Genomic DNA, 26,941 nt, shown 5'->3' with positions numbered 1-26,941 from the left:
GCCTTTTAGTTTTTCTTCTTTTCTTTATTTAAAACTGGTATTGTGAAAACTGGATATCTAGTCTCTTTTCTAGATGAAGGTCACCTTTCCTTGGTTACTGGCTCTCTTCGTTTCCACTAGGAAAACTTTTGCACAAAATCAGTCTCCTGTCAGCCATGAATAGAGGCAGTTACCCACTAGGAACATTTATTTTTGAAGTCTTGACCTTCCTAGAATGAAAATCTTTGCCCTGAGAGAGGCATTTCAGCTTTAGCTAACAGTCTGATGGAGAGATTTGGAAGAGAGATGCTCCAGGTTTCATGAATTCCCCACAGTGTCCTGCTTCATGCATTTTTTTTATGGGAGTCTTGGCTACAATATTTATGACCTTCAACAAAGGCATTGTTTTCCTACAATGCTAAAGGGAAAAAGTTTGTAAGCTTTGGAATAAAAATTGTAAGCAAAACTTTCAAACTTATTTCTTATCTATGTGTTTTGAAGGTTACTGCAGTCTATTGGATTGCCATTCTTCCTCACTGCAGACTCAAAGTCCAAAGGTTTTCTTGTTCACTCCATGTAAACAAGATAGAAAGTTCTGGAACTCCCAGGTATTTCCTGACTGTCTAAACATCTTTGTTAGTTGAAATGTTGGTACTTTCACATAACACTAACTGTGGTCTAGCTGTCAACATGATTGGGATCCCAAGCTGGCTCTGTACTTTCTTACTATAAAACTATGAATTATTTACTTAACACCCTCAACTCTCTTTTCTCCTCATCCGTTAACTGGAAAGACCAGAGTGCCTGAATCATAAGAGTGTTGGAGAATTAAATGAGGTAAGTTTTTACCTGTTAATGCTAATTTTCTTCTTTCTTTCTCCTTAATCATTATTTTTTAATGTGTAATTTTTTTCTCTACTCTGCATTTAGTCTCCAAATTCTGAGGGAGTTGACCTCCTTTCTATGTCCTCTGACCTTATTACAAAAGCTACCAGATCTCTGTGGTCCTAGACAAGAGAGATTATGAAATGCCCCTTGCCCTTTGTGTTCCTGAAACAGCTTACAGCAACAAACCACCATTCCCTATGTGGCTTAAATCAGACCCACAGTGCTCCTATAAGGAAGCTGGACACAGCCTCCAAATTCCATTTCTATGCCTCTTAAAGAGTTAGCTAAATTATTTTGTTTCCACCATCAATCAGAGCACCATGCTGATTAAACAAACTCTCATTACCATTATGTTTTTCTGCAGAATAAGTTTAGGCTCTCCTGGAGCCTGAGCCAGCACACAACCCAGGAAACCGCCCTTCACTGGGACAGGCCGCAGAACCACAGGGTGAAACACTCTCTCTATGGTCAGGCCATGTCCTTCTAGTCGCCTCCCATGTTTCAGCACCAGGCTCTTCTAGCCTTGCTTACTTCTCTCTCTGAAAGAATGGCATTAATTTTGTCTAACTTCTGGGTGTTTGCAGATCTCATGGTAGGAGTTCTGCCTAAGCAACAGTCCCTCTCTCCTTCCTGCAAAGGTCACTTTCTCTGCTCTTGTAGGAATCCTTTTGAATAAAGTGTCATCTGTCCAAAGTTCCAAGTTATTTCTCAAAATCTTCAAAATGTTTAAAACACAAGTTGTATTAAATTGTGACATGTCCTTGGCTAACAATCTAGTCATAAAAAAATGTACAAAGCATTGATATGTGAGGAACATGTTGGGTCAATCTGCTGTCAGAGGATCCCTGACATGGGCTAATTTATAATTTAGTTGGAGAAAATAGACAAGTAGAATAACACAAAGAGAGTAAAATAACATGGACTCAATAGGTGACAAGGGCAGAGGGTGACTCATCTCTAAATGAGTAGTGAGTAGAATTAATATTCTGAGTTCACAGGAAGCAGAGATTAAGTTTTAAATTGGGGGTTTTGTTTGTTTAGTTTCTTGGGATGAAGAACTCACCTTTCCCTCTGAGTGAAGAGTGGCTAGTTAAGTGTGAATTGTAGGACAAAGGAAAGTCACTTTGGCCAGCTGGATTTTGATCCTTTGATAACAGAACATGCCATTGCCTGCAGAGAGTAAATTTCCCAGGGTTAAAATGTGAATAGACACCTCAGTCCCTGGGACTTTTCCCTTAAAGGAACGAGTTGACAACTTAAAGCTTGAAATATTTCTGGTAGTGAGTATAAAAGACCACAGCTGCTGCATTTGGATACTACTGTGTAAGTGCTTCTCATAGAAGCCAGGCAAAAGTGGATTGGTTGAGGAGCTTTAGTTACAGAGATGCTTAGGGAAGGATATGGAGAAGGAAAAGTAGGAAATTCCATCTAAACACTGTGCTGGGTGCTTACTGGATGTCACAACATTTAATTTCCTGAATAGCACCTCAAAGTGAGTGCACATCTCCTCCATTTTAAAGATACAGGGAACTCTTGGCAAAGAGGAGCTTTTCAAGTAGAGTGATGGAATTAGAAACAATCACTTACTCTCCACACTAGTTAACCTTCCCCTCTCCCTGACCCTGACATTCTGATGGTGAGGGTTCTAAATCATCAGTATAAAATAAAAGTCTATGTTTGGTGTTAGAAAATTGCTTTGAAGATGGAGAAATTCTTTTTGGATCCCAAAGAACAGATACATTCAATGTTACCTCTGGTAATTGCTTACTCTGACAGGTGCAATAGGTTACGCTTGTTACAATGGTTAAGAGATGTATTCCCTGAATAAATGGAATGTAGTGCTCTACTTGAAAGAGGACATTGGAAGAAATATGATTTAGCAGATCATGCCTTTAGGTTGCATTTTCTAATTATAACAGTAAAATGTGCCTACTCTCAATAAATATCTGAAGATGCAAAGACATGTGTTCTATTAACTGCTAATGTAATCCTCAGCACCCAAGTAAGATCATTCTTTATACTTGGCTTTGCACTTTGCTTTTTAATCTCATGGTGTAGATTTTTATATCAAGAAATACAATGGTTGTTTTAATGTCTCTCTGTTATGGCAATATGCAATGTTCCATAATTTATTTGATGGTCCCCTTAATCGCTGAGATTTAGTTGTTTCTGATTTTTCATATACAGAGAAATGAACAAACATCTTTGAGCACTTGTATGATTGTTTCTTCAAAATATTTTCTTGAGATAGAATTGCTGCTACCGTTTTTTTTCTCCATCTGTTTCTTCTTCTTTGGTTTTAGTTTTGGTGTTTTGTATTCTGAATTCTTGGGCTAGAATACTTGGCTTTTATTTTCATTCTTTCATGATTGTTACTAAAGTGCTTAAGGCAATGAATTTTCCTCTAACTAGGTTTTTACCTGTATCCTGGAGCTTCTGATATGTAATATCTTTATTTGCATTATTTCCCACAATGTATATGTGTTTGATTTCTTCTTAGACCAAATAATTACTTGTAAATGCTTTCAAGTGTTCATTATTATTTAATTTAATTCTGTTTCTACTTATTTCTTAAATTACATTCTGTGTTCACATTTAATTTAATTTCATGTTTCTACTTATTTCTTTTTGGGTGGGGATACCAGGAATTGAACTCAGGGGCACTCAACTACTGAGCCACATTCCCAGCCCTTTATTGTATTTTATTTAGAGACAGGGTCTTACTGAATTGCTTAGAACCTTGCTTTTGTTGAGGCTGGCTTTGAACTTGAGATCCCAGTGTCTTAGCCTCCTGAGCTGCTGGGATTATAGGCATGCCCACCTTCTACTTATTTCTTGAATTACATTTTGAAGACAATATGTATATTTTGAAATGTCTTTATTTACATATTTTTAATGTCCCTGGAATTCTATTCATAAGACAATTGTATACACCAAGGCATACATGAACACAAATACTTTCATGTGTGTATTGTTAGGATACTTTCATCTACTTGACTGTATTCTTCAGAACATTCTTTCTTTTTTCTTTTTCTTTTCTTTTCTTTCTTTTTTTTTTTTTTGAGGTGCTAGGGATTGAACCCAGGCCTTGTGCATGTGAGGCAAGCACTCTACCAACTGAGCTGTATCCCAGCCCATAGAACATTATTTCTTCCCCTATTGGTTTTTGTTTACTTCATTTGTCAAAGACTGAAAGAAGTTTATGTTTCCCATTAGTACTCTGTTAGACTCTATAATAGTTTCTCCTTGTATTTCCTTTAGGTTTTGATCATGCTTTTTAATGTTGTATTATTGTCCCAGAAAGATTAATGATGTACATATTTATGTTAGAATATATCAATCTGCAAGCCAATTTCCCGTCTTAGCTAATATTTTTTTTCAACTTTGGTTTTGACTTGTTTTATATTATAATCTGATATTGGTTAAGAATTATTTTTGGCTGCAAATAACAGAGGAATGAAAAACAGTTTCAACAGGATAGTTTTTCCTTCTTCCTTCCCCTTCTAGTAGCATAGAGACGAGGTATGGAAAGCTAGAGGATGAAGAGATTCTATTTCATCATCAGTGGACCAGGCTCCTTGCATCTTCTTGCTCTGTCATGCTTGGTGAATTGCTTGCATCCTTAAGGTCACCATATGGAACTGGAAAGTCCCATTCCACTAGGTTAACATTCCAGCCAATGAAAGAAGAAAGTGGGGAAGACAAAAAAGGGTGCTTAGCTCTTCCTCAGACAGCTTTCCCACAAGCCTCCCTCCATAACCTCTGCTTATATTTTACTGGCCAGAACTTAGTTATATGGTTTCTTCTATTTGCAAGAGAGACTGGAAATACTGTGATACCCCATAAAATCAGGATTCTTTAGGTACATGAGTTAGGAATGGATTGGCAGATAATAGTCTCTGACATTGATGACTTTTTCTTTTCCACCAATATTCTTTGCTTATCTTTTCTCATCCTTATTTTCTAGCTTTCTTAGTCATTGGCTTTAGATCTTCTAAATAGGTTTTGGTTTTTTATTTGTTTAATTTCAGGATCTCTTTCTTTTAGCAACAAACTGCTTTAACCATTTATATTTATTATTAAATATCCTGTGTTTGGTCTCTATATGTTTTCCAATTCATACATTTGTTTTCCATAATTTGCTATGATTTTAAATGTTGTCTTCTTTTTGATGTTAGCTTTATATTGTTTCTTTATGTTATGTTTTAAAGGTTTTCTTTGGTTCTTTTTCTTCTGTAATATGGAAGATATGAATTTTTGTATTACTAATATGTATTTTTATATCTTTAAGTTATTTGATTAAACTTTACACTGTTAACTTATTAACAGTGGAAATAAGTTAACTTACCAAATGTAATTCTTAGGCTCAAAATGGGGGGATCATATAATTTACCATTCATACTCTGATACTTTGAGAATGTAATGAGTGCTTTAAGTAATTTACATGCATGTGTTGATCTGTAACAGGGGTAAACCAGGGTTATCCTATCCTAGGACAACTGATGATATCTGGTTATCTTCACCCTAGGGAACCATCTGCAAACTGGGAATAATGACAAAGTGTACTTTTCAGGTTGTGATGCTCAAGGAAGCTGATATGCACGTGCAGTACAAGTTGCTGGTGCATTGTTATCTGGCATTTGTTCTTGTTAATGAGAAAATTAAAAAAAAATTTTTCTAAGAGAAAAAATTTAAAAGTATCTAATATTTTTGCATGTTGTTTCTCTACTGTACCCATGTACAGGAACTTGAATGATGTTTTCTTTAGGTTTTTAAAAAGTAGGCAGGAATATAAAGAATAGGATACTTGTAAAAATTTTTTGTGCACTTTCTCCGCTTTGTACACATTTTCATAAACTACTTCATCTGATATCAAGTTATGAGAGTATTTTCAAAGAAAGAGCACTATTGATGTTACACATTACTCTGTTAATCCTGGATTAATCAGCCTCATTAATGAGAATTTGAGTTGAAGATGGTGGTTTTCCACCTTTGTAGACCTTGAATCATTCAGAGACCCCCATACGTCACAGATGCCTGTGTCCCACCCTCCTAGTTTTTCTGTAATCTGTGTATAGGTGGGAAAAGAGGAATTTTTATAAGTCCTTATACATTTGGTTGGCAAGTAAATAGATCCTGTCCCTCCTGAGGTGTAAGTGCCACAAACCTCAGATCCATAATATGTGCATGGGTATAGGATGATCCTTCAAGTTAGTGGGACAAAGCAATGCAATTAAGAAACAATTAAGAAAAAGGACACTTGCATTTCCTTCCAGAATTAACACTCCTCAAATTTCTCCTCTATCCAGTAGACAAAGGGGCAAGAAATATTGACATCTTATCTATATCTCAACCGTTTCTCTACAAACTTTCCCAAACACTGTGTGTCTCAAATTTTAATCAGTGTGTCTCAAATTTTAGCATTTCACAATAATCACCTGGAGGTTAATAAAGGATGTAGGGGCTCCAGCTCACTATATAAGTAAGGGCCTAGGTTCTACATTTACCCCAAGTGCCGCAGATGATTCTGATACCAATCTTTGAGAATCAGTGTAATAAGCTATTTTCTTGAGAACTTTAATTAGTACCAATCTTAAGAGGAATTTTATGTGTAATATTCATGCATAGTTATCTGTGACTCAGGCTCAATTTTGTATAGTAGATATTTCTTGAGCTATTATCCTTTTACTTGAGTTGATTTTTTCCATCCTTTTGGAATGCATTATGCATACCAAACACTAAGCACAATCTAAAGTATAACAATATGGACTGATATTTCATAAGTACCTGAGATTTTAATCACATAATTTATACTAACCTAAATGTCTGGAGATATTCTGATTGTCTATTGTGTAGCAAAATACTCCAAAATTTAGTGACATAAATCAACAACCATTTTATTGTTCATACAGATGTTGTGGATCATGAAATTGAAGGGCAGAACAGCAATGGTTTGTTACTACTCCATTATGTTTGGGACCTCTCTATGAGGACTTCACCTTAGGTGTCTGAAGTGATGATCGGTTGACATCTTTTAGAGTATTTTTCACTCATGCATCTGGTATGTGAGCAGGGAGGATGTGAATTTCGAGCTCAGGTGAAACTCTTGACAAGAGTGCCTGCTCGGAGCCTGCTTATGTGACATTTGTTTCCTCACAGCATGGCATCCTCAGGGTAACTGAACATCTCATATAGTGGATCAGAGATATGGAAGCAAGTGGTTTAGTAAACAAGACACAGCTCCATGGCATTCTATGACTTAGCCTTCGAAATCACATAGCATTGGATCTTCCATTCATTTCATCTATACTGGTTAAAACTTTCAGACCTTCATCTCTTCATGGAAGGAGTGCCAAAGTGGATTTAAAAGCCTCCACAGAGGAAGAAGCAATTTGTCATGTGTAACCTGGATGAATGTTGGCTAAACTTCAGTATAGGACTCTCTTACTTGTTTGATAAATTGATAACCTCTCTTACTGTAAATAAAACCAAAGCCTCACATTTGATCCAATTCCAACTTATATAGTATTATTAGCATTGTTCAGTTGAATTTTATTTCTAAGATTTAACATGGATTTGAGTCTTGGTTGTAAGTTATCCTAGTGAGCCATAATAATATTTTTCTGGTTACCTTTCTGCTACTTGAATGCACTGTTGTGTGAGCCCTTATCTCAATTCCATCTTATTAGCTGTACCAAAATATCTCCAAAATTCCACAAACATCCCCCTTTCTAACAACAAATCATCCCAGGCTCATCCTATTTTCTTACCCCAAGACCCAGTACCACCAACACTTGAGACACCTGTTAGTTCCTTTAGGGAGAGAGTATAAAGGTTGAACACAGACTCCAAGAACTGTAAACAAAATGGCCTTTGGTAACATATTCATTGGATCATAAAAGAAGGCCATGAAATTGTTGCCACAATTTGTAGTGAATAAGTGTAAAATTCAGCTATTGATGTGTTATGGTGTATCAGGGGAAGTCTGTGATGGTTGACACAGCCCTGATTAGTGTAAAGTCAGAGAAGGCATGTGAGAATTAAATGTGGGGACTCTGGAGTTTGATTGGGATGATATCAGGCCCGCTCTCAATTCCAGAGTAAAAGTCTTTCAAAACCCTCAGTGCATGGCAATGATCTCAACTTCCACTTTTATTCTTTCTCAAATATAAAAGCATCTCAGTCAGTTATTTGGTAATGCTAACTTACCCAAACTGCTAGACTTTCATCTCCCTTTTCTTATATACAATGAATTCCTATCAGAATCAGAACATCATGCTCCATATTGTCAAACCAAAAATATCAATGTTAAGGTACATTTGCTGAAAACAAAATTATGAAGCCCAATCTCCTGTCACTTAAATAGAAGACTCATTGCTCTAAACCTAGCACATGCTGGTTCTATCAGTTAGTGGAATTGACATATAGTCAAAGTACTCTGGAACCAGATTAACTGGCTCAAGTCTATCAGTCTCTTTTTCTTGTCTGATATTGAGAAGTTTCTTAATCCATTTGTACCTCAGTTTCTTAATGTACACAATGGAATGAATAATAGCAGTTAGCTTCACATATTAAGCACTTTAGGATAAACAAACAGTCATAAGTGTGCAGAAGTCTTACGGGTTTCATGTAAAGTCACATTCACCTAGCTAGTGAAGAATGGAAGTAACTTTCCAATGGATATATATATACAACATTAAAACTCAGATTAATCTATTTCTTAGGACATCATTGAAAACATTATGTGCGGGAGGTTAGGAAGTCTGGGTACTATTATGAGCACCAACTCTTAATAATTGTAATTTTTTGAAATGATTTAATGTCTTACACTGTGTATGCAAATATATGTAATATTATTGAACTGTCTGTTCTAGAATTTATGTGAGAATTAAATGTGGCTATTAATGTCAAAGTGCTAGGAAAGCATCAAAGTTCAAGACAATTGAATGATTTCATTAAAGGAAATGTAAGATTTCATTGTCATTGTCACCATCATTATTAATACATCAGTAAGCAGATTGAAGCATCTCATGGGAAAGTAGACATCATGTGTGAACCTTGTGCCAACCATGCCCCACCTTGGCTTCATGGTTTTCTTTGGGAAGTTGAAATATGGGGGAAATGCAGTATTACATAGATCAGGTTGTAAAAGGAATTAGGCGGACAGTGGACAGGGGAGACTTTTGAAAGAAATAGATACCGTGGAGTTAGAATGTCATTTGCCCATAATTTGAGTACAATGGGTTTCTCTCCACGGCTGACATCTGATTATTCAGATGAGTTAAAACTTCAAGTGAAAAAAAATAATTTTATTTTGTGGAAGTAATATAAAATGGAATGTGTTTTAAGAAGCAACACATGCTGAAAATTAATTTGAGCTGCTTGGAACACTTTGAGAAATTAGAAATTTATAAACACAGAACACATTCATGTGTCTGTTGTAGTTAAAGACCATATGTTGCCTGGGTAAGAATTAATTAACCTCATGATTTTTCAGTGATTTCCTTGTAATAGGGCTTGAATCATTAATCATTTGTGACCATCCTCTAGATTCACGTGGCCTCAAGTTGCTCATTATAATTATAAAACATGGTTTGGGAGAGAGTAAGTCAGATAATACACTAATAGATAAATAATAAAATAGCCTCTCTATTTTAAAATATTCAGGGAGTGGAAAGGTGTGTTATGCTTTTGTAATCATATTGAAACACAGGGCCCTATTTATGTTGAAGTTTTATTATGGGGTATTTGGCATCCTTTGAGCTCTGTAACAGATAGTTTTGACAGGAAGCAGAATGGCCCTTTCATAGACATTAAATATTGCTGGTCATGTAGTCATGATGTTAACATATTAATAGAAGATATATAGAGAAAGGTGTATTATTTTCTAATTCATAAATCTGTGGTTTTTTTTTGAGGGGGAATTCACACAAATGAGACAGATGGCAAATGAAGTCTAATGTGGTCTAGAATGTAGAAGAGAAAACAAATGTAACTATGTTTTTAGAGATAGATTATCCACTTTCCTTCAAAGAAACTTTTGCCAAGAAAACTTCAGTGTACAATTTATCATTTCAGGATTTAAAAGATAGAAACCATTTAAGCTGTATTTTATTTGATTGCATAAGAAATGACAACTGGGTCTAATCAGAACTTTAAGTATATGGGCAGGAGGAAGACACAGGGACTCTCAGTTATGATGGTATGAAGATTGTAGTAACAGGGTCATCATGTGTGTTACTGTGCACCTCACTGTCTTCCTGGCCTCAGGGCTGAGGGGCCTTTGACATGAAACTCCATGATTGACTGAGAACTGTTTATTTTATTTATTATTATTATTATTTTTTAATAGTGACTCACAGGAGAACTGTGTCAACAATGGGGATCCTGGATGGGGCTAGCTCAATACTTCCTTCAAACTGTTCAGATGTTTGCAGTGATTGACAGTGTCCTTCAGTGCCCTTGAGCTGGTGTTCCAATCACTTTGCTTTCATTCCTTCAAATTTTACTTTGCCAAATAGAAAGAATGGTAAATAATAATAACAATTCTTTTACACAAGTGGAAGCAAATGCTACTTTCTGAATCCTTTGAGTTAGGAGAGAGGGAAAAGGATGTTAACTAAGAGAATAATTATGAGAAGATAAATTTGTCATATTATTATAATGTTACACATTTATTTAAAAGACCCCCCACAAGGGTTACTGAAAGAAAAAAATAACCCTTACAACTTGGCTCAAGAAAAGTCAGGGCTATCATGGGTATGTGAGTTCATTTGCAAGCTATATCAGACATTTTAAAATACAAAAACATATATGCACTCAATAAATAACTACAAATTCTACAGTCAGAGCCAATATTCTGCTAAGATCTTTATAGGCAGTACTTTATTTTAATCCAAACAACTCTAGGAGGTGGATATTATTAGGAGGAAATCAATGACCAGAGAGATTAAATAATGCATTCAAGGACATGTAAATGGTAAACAGGGAGTCAAGATTCAAGCCAGTTTTGACTGGCATTAAAGTTGACATAATGAACAAGGCCCTGTGTTGACAGAATGTTCACAGAATTGCTACCTTCTCTTCTCTGTTTCTCACCCTTCTCTTTCTTGCTCTGTGTGGTCCATGGACTGCAAGTTTAGTGAGATGAGATCCAATCTGTCATATTTCCACCACATACTGGATCCTGGTTGTATTTGTTGACTGACTGCCTGACTGACTGACTGAATGAATGAGTGAAATGAGCGAATAGCCTGGTTTCCTTGATGACTTTGAATCAAAAAGTATTTTGGGAAAGCTGGACTCTTGATATGGAGAAGACTTAGGAATTCTTTAGCCAAAAAATTTCATATATATTTTTCTTTTATATATGCACAAGAATACTAGATACTGAACTTCTGTATCTGAATAAATCCAAGAGTTCTTTTACCTAGTAAAAAAAATTCCTGAGTCACAAGAAAGTTTTTTGTGGCTTTTCATTAGAAGTGTTTCTTATTTCTCAGTGATATGATGATGTCTCTTCTAATTGATTTGTTCTCAGAGTCTATGAATTATTACCCACACAGTAACTAGGATGATTTTTTAATTTTTTTTTAGAAATTTAAATCGATTTTTCTCTCCCCCTGCTCATCCTCCTCATGTAGCTTCTCATCTTCACTTTGAGTAGGTTCTGACTAAGGTTCAGATGGCCCAATGTGATCTGCTGGCTCTTGGATCTCACCTTCTATGGGACCCCCAAACTGACTTCTCCCCAGTGTTGCTGGTGTTTTTGATTTACTTTTGTCCAACATGTAAATCAAGAGGTGTTCTTGCTTCAGAACCTCTTCACTTGCTGTTCTCTTCACCTGGAATGCCTTTCCTCAGAGCTGTTCTTGGGACTTGTGCCATTCTTATATTTGTTCAAGCGTCACTTTGAAAAGTCCTTCCCCAATCACTGTCTCATCCCTCCACCCATCACTCTCTGCTCACACTGCTCTGTTATTCTCTACAGGACTCATTATTCCATGACCTTTTGTGATGTATTAGCTTGCGCCTTGTCTGCCCCTGGCTGCCCTGGCTGCCTCTCCTTTCCTTCCCACTGGAATGCAAACTCCATCAGTGCAAAGACTGTTTTGTTCACTGCTATGTCTCCAGCATTTAGAATAATATGCAATGCAGAGGGTTCTAAATAAGCACTTGTTGAATGAGTTGGGAATGGTGGAGCAGATGGGTGGAGAGGGCTCTCCAAGGCCAACACAGGTCTTATGGGACTGGGCGATACAAAGTTGTATGATTGCATGCCACTTATCGTTGGAGGGGAATGACATTTAGAAGGTCAGTGGGTGAACATATAAAACACACATACTTTATACCTAAGGGAGAATTCTCAGGGTCAAACTCCAGAAATCCAAATTCATTATCTACTTCAATGGGGATGAACATCAGGGAATGAGGTAAAAATTACTGCAGATTCAGCTGCATAGTTAGTAAGCTAAATGGATATGATAATTGTTTTTGACCTCAGAGCAAGGACTAACCCAAACCTGTTTTTGTTTGATCTAGCTTATATTTCTTCAGCACTGACTTAAGATGTGGGATGGTGATTCTCTGCCCTGCTATCTTAATTAGTATAAAGAACCCCAAATCTATACTCTCCTTTGGTGTCCAGGCTTCCTTACACTCAGATGTGAGCACAGAGTTCTAGTATTTTTGGACACTCTTGACAGTTCTGTGTGGCAGGGAACTTTGGCTAATACGTCTCAGCTTCAAACCACCTCTTATATTCAGTTTTTGACTTCAGGTCTAGGACTAACCCAAACTTGTTTTTGTTTGATCAGTGATTCCTTGTAGTCTCCCCTCTTCATAGGGAGGATCCTAATGCCTGACAGAAGAGGGAGAAGGGACTTGTTTTCTTGTGTGTTTCTTGTTCATCTCAGCCATACCACAATCGTGGCCCTTCATCATGACAATGGCAATAAGTTTTGTAGCAGTAGCCATCCAGTTTGCCTTTAGAACCAGCCTCAAGGTATCCTTTTAGGCATAGTAGCACGGGCCAGGCTGGCTAAGGTCCCCTACTCAGAGGCCTGAGTGTAGTTCCAGAATGCCTCCTTACAAGCCCTGAAACTGTGGCATCATAAAGGCAGGGAGTGCTTTCTGCTCAGAGGCCTCCATCCCAGTTCCTTGGCACCCTGGCCTAACTGACTCAATTTTAATCATCCTAATTCCTTCTCCTTATCCTCCTAACCCTAGAGGTAGTTGTTGCTTTCTATATTTACAAACTCTGTAAAGCCTCAGTGTCCTGTGTTTCCATTCTCAGTTCTCCAATACCTGTTGAACTATTGTTCACATTCAGTTCTCCGTGTGAAAATAATTGGTGTCATCTCTGTGTCCTGACCAGCTACGGAATGAGCCAAGTTGAGAATAAGGATAACAATGGGAAACAGGGTTTTCCAGTTTCTCCTTACAAGTTCACATCTGACCCATTGTCCCCAAACAAGGTCTGTCTTCTACAACCACTCAAATATTCTAAATAATGTTTTGAGGGGAAAGATGCAAAATTCAAGGTGAAAGGATAGAGAAAACTTGTTATTAAATAAATGATATTGAATATGAAAATCACAAAATAGAGCTGTCTGAATTATAGGGGTGAACATGATAATAAAGGAAAGGAGTTGTTAGAGGGCATGATTCATAATATAATATTGAAAGATATAAAAATGAAGCAGATTTAATACACATTTTTATTTTATTTATGCAAGGAGTTAGAAAAGGGCAAGCAGAAGTAAAATTAAAAGGAACATTTTGTCTCATGGTTCACACCAATGGATGCCACTGTATGTTTCATATTTGCAGAAAAGTTTAAATTCTCTTTTCCCTAGAATAAAGGCTCTGACCATGATAAAGATAACTCATCTTCATATCCTACATTCAAGGAGCCAATAATGTACTTAACCTGTTTCTTAAACACAGAAACATAAGTATCCCTTTAATGTTTTAAGTTACTCATGATATATATTTATTTTAGAAAAAACTACAAGATACAGAAAAACAAACAATGCTATTATCCGAACAATGTTAACATTAATATTCTGGCTTATGTTCTCTAGACATTTTTCTACATGTTTGTGCATGTATATAGGTGGGTATGTGTCTATGTAAACAGTATATATAAAACCTGTTTCCTTCCTTAAAATATATCATGAATATATTTTCTCCATCAATAAGTACTACATAAAGTATGTCAGTTTATTGCCTGTCTCCTTTCAAATTCATTCCCCACATTTTCTCGGTGTCTTCTGAATTGCAGTGAATTACATTTCCTGAACTTCCTTGCCTTTAATTTCCTGGTAGATCCACTAATAGGAGAAATTGGTGGAACACTGGAAAGGATAAGGCAGGATGTTTCTCTGCCTTTATCTCTGCTTTGAATTTGAATATTGAATATGAAATATTGAATGTTAATGCTGGCAGCAACTGAGTCTCTCCACTGGCCTCAGCAACACCAGGACAACCCTTTCTTCTGTGGTCCCCTGTTGCACTAGGACTTTGTTCAGCTTTCTAATGGGACTCTAGATTCCACAGGAAGGCTCAGCTTCTGTTTCTGGTACCACTGCTTCCTCCCTCCCCTGTCCAGGCTCAGAGTGTCAGCGGATTCTTGTGTTGCTCAACTTCATGGCCCATCATCCTGTTCATCATCTCGTTCTTCTGTGGCCCTGACACCCTGACAATGGCTCTGTGGCTAAAATATTTTCCATTTTATAGATATTTAATATTGCTTCATTATCCAATTCTTAGACTATTTCCATTTCATGCCATTATAAACAATTTACAGTAAATGTCTTTAGCCTTTAGCCTAAATATATCCTAATGGTAGTTTTCTAAAGATGAAATTACCCTGACTTTAGGCACATCCTTGCCTTCTTTGTTTAAACCAATTTTTCTCCTACTTCCCTCAGTAAAGTTAAAACATTTGATATATCTACCAAAAGTGAGAAATGGATGATGATGACAATAACTAACATTTTTACGAATATTTAATGGAAGTGAAGATGGTGATGATAATAACTAAGATTCTGAGTATGATGTGCCAGCCTTTCTTCTAGTGTAACTGTGACTTGTGCAGTATTAGTGTTAGAGTAACACAGTTTTTTTCTTTCCGGATTTATTTAAAAATTTTCCTTCCAAAATTAAGTTTTTAAAAATAATTCATTGACGTCATGGTTGAAATAATGGCGATTTTATAGGCTAATGGTAGAACAATAAACAACATTATTGTGTGGTGTATTAGTCTGTTTAGGCTGCTGTGACAAAATGCCACAGACTGGGTAAGTGGTTTAAACATTGATTGATTGATTGATATAAGGAATTGAACCAGGGGAGTTTAACTACTGAGCTATATTCCCCATTTTTTTTTTAATTTTGATACAGGGTCTTGCTAAGTTGCTGAGGATGTTTTTTGATTTTGTAACCCTCCTGCTTTAGTTTCCCAAACTGCTGGGATTACAGTTGTGCACTACTGCACCCAGATAAACATTTACTCTTCACCGTCTGGAGAGTTAAAATCCATCATCAAGGTGTGGGAAAATTTGGCTTCTGACTTATATATAGTCACTTTTGGCTGGGCAAGGTGGTACGTGCCTGTAACCCCAGAGGCTCAGGAGGCCGAGGCAGGAGGATTGCAAATTCAAAGCCAGTCTCAGCAATGGTGAGGCTCTAAGCAACTCAGTGAGACCCTGTCTCTAAATAAAATACAAAATAGGGCTGGGGAACGTGACTCAGTGGTCCAGTGCTTCTGAGTTCAATCCCTGGCACCCCAACCCCAAATAATATATATGGCCACTTTCTTTCTATATTTAGTTATGTCCACTGCCCAGCTGTGCCAGAAATGCATATAGGGCAGGTGCATTGGAAATAACCTGAAAATACCCTGTCCATCTTTCATGGCATTTTGTCCAGTGGTAGCCTGCTGGACAAGTGACATGTATCCTTTCCACAGTGTCCTCAGTTCTGTGCTAGTTGCCACTAAGAGAGGGGTATGTTAGGCTACAGAAACAGTGTCATTGTCAGCATTATTTTGCTTGTATGACCAGAATCCAAGGAGCAACTGTCCTGAAGAACAGGTAAAAACAACATTCTACAAACATTAGCTTGTTCTTGTTCCCAGTGTACACAAGAAAAGTCACTACCCTTCAAGATAATATGCATTGGGACATTCCAGCCCAGACTTGCTCTCATTGATCCCTTGATGTGGCTAGATATTTCAGGACAGAAAGGGGTATTCGGGGATAATTTATTTTGAGGATGACACAGTCCTCAAGTGACTATTCCTAGTTCATGCTCATAGAGAGAAGGAGAGAGGAAAGGAAAGAAAGATGGAGGGAGGGTGGGAGAGGGAGAGAGAGAAACAGAGACAGATTGAGTTCCATAGTATTTCTTCTTATAAGGGCACTGATTCTATTGAATCAGTGCTCTACTCATACAACCTGGTTTAACCTTAATTAATTCCTAATTCCACATACTGCCACATTGAATGTTAGGGCTTCAATATTGGAATTTTGAAGGGACATAAACATGCTGTCCATAACACATGGAGACTTTCTATCCAAGGACATCTTGTTTCTCCCATATAGTTAGGTTTTCTAGTTAGGTATTTCAAGAAGAATATTTTATATTATCTTTCTGTTAAATTTATTCCTTGGTATTTAATATTTTAGATATTATAATAAATTAATTTTATTCAGAGGTTGTTAGTATATTAACTTTTTACACTGCTTATTTTTAGTTAGCAGCTTACTGGATTCATGTACAAGTTCTAAAAGTTACTTAGTTGGGTTTTGGGAAGGTCTTAGGCCTAAAATGACAGCATATGAATATAATGGTAATTTTTCTCCTCTTTTCTATTATTTATAGCTCTTGATTATGTTTTTTCTTTCCTGTCTTCGTTCACTTTTTGTTAGAGGCAAAGATCTTTTGGCCAAAATATCCAGTTGAATAATTCAATGTTGAATAATTCAATCATGCAGCAAATGATTTTTATCACTTTTAATGTGTGTCAGATTGACTGTTATCTAACTCAACTATGGTTGTTTTACTCTTTTCATTACTAATTTTCAAGTGTAATTTCAGCATCCTTTCTTTATAGATACTGTTCTTTGATCTATGTATATGATACATTGATAGATTTCCTAATAATGAACATGCATAAACAGCATGTTTATGACCTTTATTTATGGAACAAAACTTACACAGCCATGGTGCCAATTTGTCCAACTGCTCTATGATCCATTCCCCGCCCTTCCTCTGCTCTACTCATTGACTCTGGAGGCTACCTTGCAAAGCAGATTTCCCAGGATCCCTTGCAAACAGGATTTTCATTGTTTGACTAGTGGGTTGCTACATCATTTCAGCTAATACTGAGTAAGCCTTTTTCATCTGAAGATGAAAGCTTCTTTATACCTCAATAATTTTCTGTAGTTTCTTTGGTTATTTACTTCTTTCTCCTTTATATGTTTCTTCCTCAATCATTATTTCCGATGAATGAAATCTGGTCCTTTTTATCAGTGTCTCATTTCCATTTTATTGGGTGAAAAAAGATGCAATATAAAATTTACCATTGTGGTCATTTTTAAATGTCTGTTGATATTAATGTGAACCATCTCCACCATCTGTTTCCATTATTTTCCTCATCTTGGAAAACTGAAATTTTGCACGCATTAAAGAAGAACTCCCCACTCTGGCCCCCTCCACCCTTGGCAATCACCATTTTGCTTCCTGTCTTTATGATTCTTGACTACTCTACCTCATATAAGTGGAATCAAGCAGTATTTGTTTGTTGCTAGCCTCTTCCACTTAGCATGGTGTCCTCAAGGTTCATTTCTGCTGTGGTATATATCAGAATTCCTTGATTTCTTAAAATGCTGAATAGTATTTCATTGTACAGATGAATTTTATTTTGTTCAACTTATCGTCCATTCACCTGTGAGTTTCTTCCATACTTTAGCTATGCGAACAGGGTTGTACAAATATCTCTTCAAGGCTTTATTCAGTTCCTTTGGGCATGTATACAGAGGTGGAATTGCTGGATCACATGTTAATTTTAGTTTTAGGAAAATTCTTAAATAAATCTGGAAAGAAAAAAAAACTGTGTTACTCTAACACTAACACTGCACAAGCCTCTTCAAGGCTTTTTTAAGTTCCTTTGGGCATGTATACAGAGGTGGAATTGCTGGATCACATGTTAATTTTAGTTTTAATTTTGTGAGGAATTGCCATTGTTTTCCACAGCAACTATGTTTTTTATATTCCCAACAACAGTACACAAGGTTTTCTCTACATCCTCACCAATGTTTGCTACTTTCTGTTTTGTTTGCTATTTTCTGTTCTGTTTGGTAGTGGTAGCCATTCTGATGAGTATGAGGTGGTATCTCATTGTGATTTTGATTTATACTTCCCTAATGACTAGTGATATTCAGCTTCTTTCCATGTGCTTATCCCCCATTTGAATATTTTCTTTGGAGCTGTGTCTATTCAAATCCTTTATCCAGTTTTGAATTCAATTTGTTGTTGTTGTTGGGTTTTAGGAATTCTCTTTATATTCTGAATATCTATGTCTTATCAATACATGATTTCTGAATATTTTCTCTCCTTTTGTGGATTGCCTATCTGTCTGTCTGTGTGCCAGTGTTGTACTATGTTGATCATTTTAGGTGTGGAGTAAGTCTTGACATCAGGAAGAGTAAGTCCTCTGATTTTGTTCTTCTTTTCCATGATTGATTGGGAACAAATTTCCCCTTTGGTGCTGCTTTTTTTTTTTTGCTGTCCCCTACATTTTGATACATTTTCTTTTCCTTTCCAATCATTTCTAAGTATTTTTGGATTTCCCTTGTGATTTCTTCTTTGACTCATAGTGGCTTAAGAGTGTGTTGCTTAATATCCACAAATTTGTGAATTTTCTAATTTTAGTACTATTAATTATTTCTAACTTCATCCTGTTATGTTTGGAGGAGATACTTTGTATGATACTTATATTTTTTAATCTACTGACATTTTAGTTTGTGGCCTACTATATAGCATGTCTTGTGAAATGTCCCATGTGCATTTGAAAAGAATGCATGGTTTAGTTTTGGGATAGTGTTAAGTGTAGGTCAGTTTGATATAGTTGGTTTATTGTATTTTTATGTCCTCTCTTTCTTATCTTCTGACTTATCTTACTTAGTATGCCTGTTATTGAGAGTATTGTTTTTGATTTGTATAGTTTGATGGTCTGCTATTAGGTGTGTAAATGTTCAAAATTATTATATTTTCATCCATTATTTAGTGTTTTATTACCATATATTGCCCTGCTCATCTCTTCAAATAATTTTAAATTAAAATCTATTTTGTCATATTAGTAGAGCTACCTCTTTTGGTTATTATTTGCTTGAAATATTATTTTAAATCCTTTCACTTTCAATCTATTTGAATCTTTATATGTAATGTTAGTCTCATCCAAAGTGCATACAGTTGCATCAAGTATTTTAATCTATTCTACAATTTTTGTCTTTTGGCCAGGGAATTTAATCCCCTAATATTTGAAGTAATTATTATTGAAAGGACTTCTCTCATTTTGCTATTTGAGTTCTTTATGAACTATTGATTTTTTCCCCTTCATTTTCTGTATTATTGCATTTTGTGGTGAGTTGATATTTTTGTAGTTAAATGTTTAAATTCCATTTGCATTCACTTTTATTTAGAGTCTATTGTTGTTAGTGGTTACTATGGAGATTACATTTAACACACCACTGTTATTAGATTTTATTTTGAATTTATGTAAGTTTAACTTCAATAACATTAAAAAAAATACTCTATACCTTTACAACACCACCCCCACCTTCAAGAATTTTGATGTTTAACTTAATGGTTCCAATTCTATGAAGTACTGCACATACACATTAGATTTTTTTTAACTATTTGTGGTTTCTCTTCAGAAGATATAAAAGTGTTAATTTCAGGAACTCAGATTCCTTACAATCCATGGGTCTGTGTGAGTCATCTATGACTAATTGCTAAAATGCTACTGCCATTTTTCTTTTACTCTTGTAGTATTGGTGTTACTTGTTACACATCTGCAATTATCAAAACTCTTAATGAGCTTCAAAGTTATCTAGCAAAACTGCACAATCTTTGTAAAGGCTATTCTACTTTTTCATTGAGGAAAAAGGAACCATGTCTGCATTATAACATGCTCTTCCAGTGAAATAAATCTGTCTTAACAACAACAAAAATTTGTGACTTATCGTTGCCATTGTATTTACCTTTATTGAGACCTGTGCATCTTTGGATGGCTTTGCTGTCCATCATCCTTTCATTCTTGCTTGCAAAATTTCCATGATCATTTTTTTCAGGGTAGGTTTAATTGTAACAAATCATCTCAGCTTTTGATATATCAAGAAATGTCCTCATTTTTTTGAAGGACAATTATTTTGGATATAGAACTCTTGGTTAAAAGTTTTCTCCTTTTAACATTGTGGGAATATACAGCCTTGCACTCTGGCCACCAGAGTTTCTAAAGCAAAATATGTTGATAGTCCTTCTGAGTATGCTTTGTATATCAATAGTCACTCCTCCCTTATGCTTTGGAGATTTGTTCCTTATCTTTTAAAAGTTTGATTTAATGTGTTATGGCATGAGTATCTTTGAGTTCATCTTACTTGGAGTTTGTTGAGCTTCTTGGGTGTTATATTTATGTCTTTCATCAAATTTTAGAAGTTTTCAGTCATTATTTCTTCAAATATTCTCTACCTCCTTCTTTTTCTCTTCTGGGACTTCGACATTGCGTATATTGGTCCTCTTGGTGATGTCTTTAAGGTCACTTATACTTTGCTCATTTTTATTTTATCTTTACTCTATTTTTTTCCCTAAACTCAATGATTTCCTTTGTCCTTTCTTCAAATTTGTCAATTCTTTCTTTGGATTTTGAATCACTCAGTGAAATTGATTTTTTTAAAAATTTTAGTTTCTGTACCTTTCAGTTCCAGAATTTTAGATTACTTCTTAAGCTTTGTACCTCCTTACAAATATCTTCATTTCATCATGCAATGATTGTTTTCTTGACTTTCTTTACATCTTCCTTTAGTTCTTCTAACTTCATGAAGACAGTTACTTTAAAATCTTCATCTAGTCAATATGCCACAAGGTCTTTTGCAGTACTCTTTTCTGTTTGTTTATTTATTTATTTTCCCCATGAATTTTCCAACTTTTCATGTTTCTTTGTATACTTTTTTTGTTGAATTTAATACTTTGGTAATTCCATAAATCATATTCTCCCTCTTTTGTGTTGTTTGTTGTAGTTTATTATTGCTTTTTTATTGTTATTTTAATTTTTGATTGTTGTAGGCAATCTCTGTGTCACAGATTAGCCAATTTAAGGTCTTCTCAGGTTCTTTCTGAGTTTTTCCTGGGCATACATGATCGCTTTCTAATTTTCCCCACATGTGCTGATGTTTTTGAAATATCTTAATTTTTAATGCCTGGCTTCCAGGATGGGCAAAAGAGAAAATGAGAGGGAGAAAAAAGGGAAGGGACACTGACCCTTTAATTCCTCTGCAAGTTACTTTAAGCAGAAGTGGGAGAAAATCTGCAATAATGGGGGATATGCAATTAAAATGGCCATCCACATCCACGGTTTTCACTGTACTTCTGTAATCAAAAGCCGAAATCTGCAATCACAACACAGAATCCTGGTATTTAAAGAACAGGGTCCTTATTTCCCACTTGGCTCCTGCAAGCTTTATGCAAACTGCTCAAAGAACATTTGCTCAGCTGTCTGCTATGGGGCTTAGGATGGGGAATGGGTGGTTGCTACTATACAAAGAGCTGAAATTGATAAAAACCAATCATGGTTCACAGTCCCTCTGTTTCTCTGGAAGTTGCAAGACTTCAAAAGACTCCAGAGTTCAACAGTCTGCATCACATAGATCCTGCCAGTATATTGTGTCATTGTGGGGGAAGAGATTCCTGTTACTTCTTACTTGCCATCGTCATTAAATTCCCTCCTCATCTATGTCTCTTTTGAATATATTTACCACATTCATCATGATTTATCCTTTTGTTCTGGGAAAATTCCTTAATTCTTTCATCCAGTTAACAAATTCTCATTTAAAAAGAAATTTCATCATCCATAGCCTCTATTATATTTTCAACCTATTTATGTCAATCATCCATAGCTAATTGTAGCTTACAAATGATTAACTGCTCATAGATAGAAGTTTCTCTTAAATATCTTTGAAAATTATAAACAAATTATAAACAGAAATCGTTAATGTATTTTTCCCTTGACTTTCTTTCTTTCTTTTTTTTTGTGGAAAGCATGTAGTGTTTTCTCAGAATGGTATCTTTGTTGAGAACTATTGAATGTTTTCATAGATTTGTAGCTTTTTCTGTACTTATTCATTCTTGTGATGAGATGGTTTGTCTATTTTGTTTATGTGTTGGGGACTGAGATGAATACAGCCAGCTGTTTTTAGATATTTGTTCAATTATGTTGTTCCAGACAAAGGGAAAAGGCAATATTCATGCTATGTGTGTCTTTTTCTGTAAGGAAAGGGGCTAGGTTGCCTGTGAAGCATAGGGAAGTGTTAAAGTGGGAGACATTTGCAGGCTACAGAGCTGTCCCTGCTTGGCTCCCTTCCCATGTGTATAGATGTAAGCAGGTATTTTTATTCCTTTCCTAAGTGGTACTGGGAGCACACTGGAGTAAGTGCTAAGACACTTACCATTCCACACACATACGCTGCTTACTTCTCAGAATCACTCATGGATTTGACTTTCACCCACTCTTTGTTCACTGGACTTCTTCACTTTTTAGCTCCTATTGCTCTGCTTATGCCAGAGTCAATGATGTTGAGTTCAAGCAGATACCATTTAATGCCAGTAAATATTATTGTTGGGGCTAGAAATCTTTTATAAATCTAAAGTTTCCACACTTCTTTTCCTATGACATTGTCATGATTTTATGAGTCCAGTTCAGAGTGATCTGAATTCTGGATTTGTCTCTCTCTCTCTCTTTTTTTTTTTTTTTGATTGTGGTGTTATTTATTCCTCTATCACTTTGCTTCCTATAAATTGGAAATTGGGTCTAGAAGCTTGATTAGATTGGGTTGAATAATGTGGGTAAGACTACCTCATGGCTGATGCTAAGTACGTCACAGTGAATTACACCGGGGCCCCAAATATTAGCTTATTGCACTATTTGTATTAACTATAATTATTTGAAGATGGTGGCCATCAGATTTCTCTATTGTAATACTAAATTTCACCATTTTCAGTTGGTAGGAAAGCATTCATGTGATACTTTGGCATGATATGATATCCTTCAGGTCCCTCCCACTTCTCCTTATGGTTTTAGCATTCATTGATGAAGCTTGTCTAAATCAATCATTGCAATGAGGGTTGCAAATAGAGATTTCATAATTCTAACATCCCCTTTTCATTTACTACCCAGTAAATGAAATGTTCTCTATAGTAGAGCTTGCATTTTTTTTCTATCACTTTTTATTTGGGGGGTTGAGCAAGTGGTATCAATATCGATAAGGTGCTTCTAGGTTCTGTTGATGTCAGAAGTAGAAAAATAATAATTTTAAGGGCCAATTATATTTCTATTATAAAGTTTTATCTTAAAAATTTTCATGTTTTTCTTTTATATTTAAATCTTGTTCCCTAACAACATTAATATATTTGCTTGTTTCTTTAATCTATAATATACTTATAATAGTTCAAAATTTTACTACTACTTTAACTAACAATGATAAACCTGAGTTTAGCTTGATTATCTGAGTAAAAACTTAAATTATCTGAGTGAAATTTAAACTTTCTTGGCAGTCCATTTTGTTCTTAGAGTGTGTTAGCCAGTTTTCTATTACTATAATTAAATACCAGAGATAAATAACTTATAAAATGAAAAGACATATTTGGCTCATAGTTTTGGAAGTTTTAGTCTATGATCAATTGGTCCTTTTGCTTGGGGTCTGTGTGAGGCAGTACATCATGACAGGAGTGTGAGGCAGAGTGAATCCATTCACCTCATCAGCCAGGAATCAGAAAAGGAAAATGAAGAAACCGAGTTCCCACAATATTTTTTGTGTGCACACCCCCAATGACCTAGGAATTTCTATAAGGCCCTACCACCCAATGATTCAGTATCACCACTCTGGGGACCAAGCCTTTAACACCTTTGGGGGACATTCAACATTCAAACTATAACAGTATCTATATCAGACTAAAACTGTACTATCAGAGTTCTTATTCATTAGTTACTTGAATTAATTATTTTCATGGGATGTTTTTGTTATTAATCATATATAGTTATATATTTGTTATTAATCATATATAGTTAAGTTCATTTGTTCTTGTGTCAAGTTTCATAATTTGCTTTTTTCTTTTGATTTAATGTTATTTTGAATACTTGCTAATCATTCTCATGGTTTGAAGGGCAGAACTATAAGAAAAAGTATTATCAGGTTACCACAAAAGGAACAATTTTTTAATGGTTAATTCAGCACCTATAAACATGTAAGTTTAGTTCTTTTCCCCCAAAACATTAATATGTTAATTATCCTTTGTTTTTAAACAAAAGATAGCATGTAATATATACTGTTCTGTATTTTTTTTTTCACTCTAAAGTGTATCCTAGAAACCATCTGTGTTGGTTCACAGAGATTGTCCATCTACTTAATAGATGTGTCCTAGTCCTCTGTGTGGGAGGACTGTAGTCCTTTGTGGGTGAAATTTTACTGTTCATAAAATGCCACAATTCATAACCAAATACATATGCTTTTTCAGATTTTTGGAAGTTTATTCTCACAGTATTCCTTGCAGTGGGATTGCTGAGTCAAACGGTTGTATGTAGGTTTAAGAAGTATTTCCTAGGGATGCGGTTGTGGCTCAGTGGTAGAGCATTTGCCTAGCACATGTGAGGCACTAGGTTTGATCCTCAACACCACATAACAATAAATAAATAAGGCTATGTGCCCATGTAAAACTAAAAAATATATATAAAAAAGAATTTTTTTCTAATTATTTTCCATAGACAATATAGACATTCAAATACTTTGCATTTGACTACTAGGACTTTCTAAAGAAAATAAAATACTACAATTCAAAGTACCCATTTACCACAAATAGGAAATTATTTACTCTAGAAAATGGGGGAAGGGTTTGCTTGGACTGTATTGCCAATTTGGAACATTCGGTTAAATGCTACTGTGGTTAAGGATTGCCCTCCATCCACTACTGGCCCAGTAATGGACTAGAGATAGGCCTCTCTATGACCTGAAGGTTTGATCATGAGGGTCTTTGTCAGGATAACAAATCCTTGGATATTAGTGTCTACTCCAGAATTATCACACAGCTAACTCAATGAAAATCTTCCTACTATAGGAAGAGTAACTTTGGGATGTGATCAGTTCAAATGAAGATGTGTTGTGGTTGTAAAATAGGTTTTGGAAACTTGATATGAAAAAATAATGTAAAAAACCTCATTCATAATTTCATATATAATTATGTGTTGTGTTGGTCAGTTTTTCATTGCTATGACCAAAGTACCCAATGAGGACAACTTACAGGGGGAGAAGTTTACTTTGGGTCTTATTTTCAGAATCTCAGTGCATAGGCAGCTGAATCCATTTCTCTGGGTCTAAGATGAAACAGAGCATCATGGGAAAGATATGGTGGAAGAAAGATGCTCAGAGAGAAGGGAAGATCTGGAAGAAGAGAAACCTCTGCAGGGCATACCCCCAGAGACTTGCTTCCCCCAACTTGGTCCCACCTCCTACTAGTCCATTCAGCTACCAATGGTTTAATCCATCAAAAGGATTAATCCACTAATGAGGTCAGAGTCCTCATGATCAAATCATTGCCTAAAAGCCCTACCTCTGAACCTTGCTTCATTGAGGATTATGCTTCCAACACATGAGCTTTGGGGGACATTCCAGATCCAAACCATAACACATGTCAAAATAATAGCTTGGATACTGGGTTGAGTAAAATGAGTTATCAAAATTAATTGTACTTCTTTTTGTTTAATGTGACTACTAGAAAGTTTAAGAAAACACATTTAATTCATATTATACTTCTTTCATACAGTGTTACTGTAGACTTTTCAGAATGGAAAACAAGTCCTTATCCACACTTGGTACCTCCACCTCAAGGGCAGAAACCCCTAAACCACTGGCTCATAAACATAAAGTCAGAGGTATGTTTCTGGGGAAGATGGAAAACTATATTTTTTTCTTTAAAAAAGTCAGGTACAGGGGAAAAAAGCACAAAATCGTTTCTTTAATACACTATTGATACATCATCACCCTGGCAAAGCAGCTTTATCCCAGCCTGTAATTGCATGTAAATTATTTGGTCAGGGTTTGATTCATATCCAGGAGACTGTAAACTTCATAAAGATAGACAACTTTTCATTTTTATTCACTTTTATATCTCTAATACTTGGGTCACTTTGAATAAGGCCTGCAATGTCTCTGGAATGAGTGAATGGGGGTGTAGTAAGAAAAGGCTGTCAAGAGGAAATGCTTTGAGTTAAATTCTGAGTGATGATTAGGAGTGAGTTAGACAAGGGAGAAAGAATATTGCAGACAGAAAACAATATACAAGAGAAAGGGAGCCGTGTTTTGACATCTCCCAACACCTACCTGCAGAATTATGATTGACAGGAGCCATATAATAGAGGTGTTTATTTTTTTTCTAGCAGGTACTGGTAATGTTGTTTATTATAAAAGAAAATAAGAATATTACATTTTTGATGCTCTTGCACTGTGAGGAGAGGTGTAGGTGCAGAGACAGCAGGAGATGGCTATGTCACACATTACATTCTAGGGCGAAGGTTAAACAGTAAACTTTGTTGGACACTCGTTGGTTCTAATGTTGAAAGATGTGAATGTACTCAAGTTTCCCAAATCTCCGTGAGGAGAAGTTGTGTTTTATCCCTTTAAGTAAGGACTGGCCATTGGGGAGGTCACTTATTTGACAGTGCTAAATGAGATGTCCCCCAAATCTGTGCAGGAGGAAAAAAAAAACTTACCTTTTTGTCCATATGGTTATTGCCACATTT

General features: G+C 35.7%; 1 long non-coding RNA gene across 1 annotated transcript in view; it reads left to right on the top strand.

Annotated features, from left to right (window-relative positions):
* The first annotated feature begins 608 nt into the window (after nt 1-608).
* The window catches only part of LOC125611522, a 39,755-nt gene continuing 13,422 nt past the window's right edge, over nt 609-26,941 (top strand). Inside the window, exon 1 of the long non-coding RNA XR_007341697.1 lies at nt 609-816. This is a non-coding gene — a long non-coding RNA (uncharacterized LOC125611522). The remainder of the gene's footprint in view (nt 817-26,941) is intronic.

Source organism: Marmota marmota, unplaced genomic scaffold (genome assembly GCF_001458135.2).
Source record: "Marmota marmota marmota unplaced genomic scaffold, marMar, whole genome shotgun sequence".
NCBI classification, from domain to species: domain Eukaryota; kingdom Metazoa; phylum Chordata; class Mammalia; order Rodentia; family Sciuridae; genus Marmota; species Marmota marmota.
Note: the sequence above shows the minus strand (reverse complement) of the source record. Positions and strands in the feature narration are given on the sequence as shown.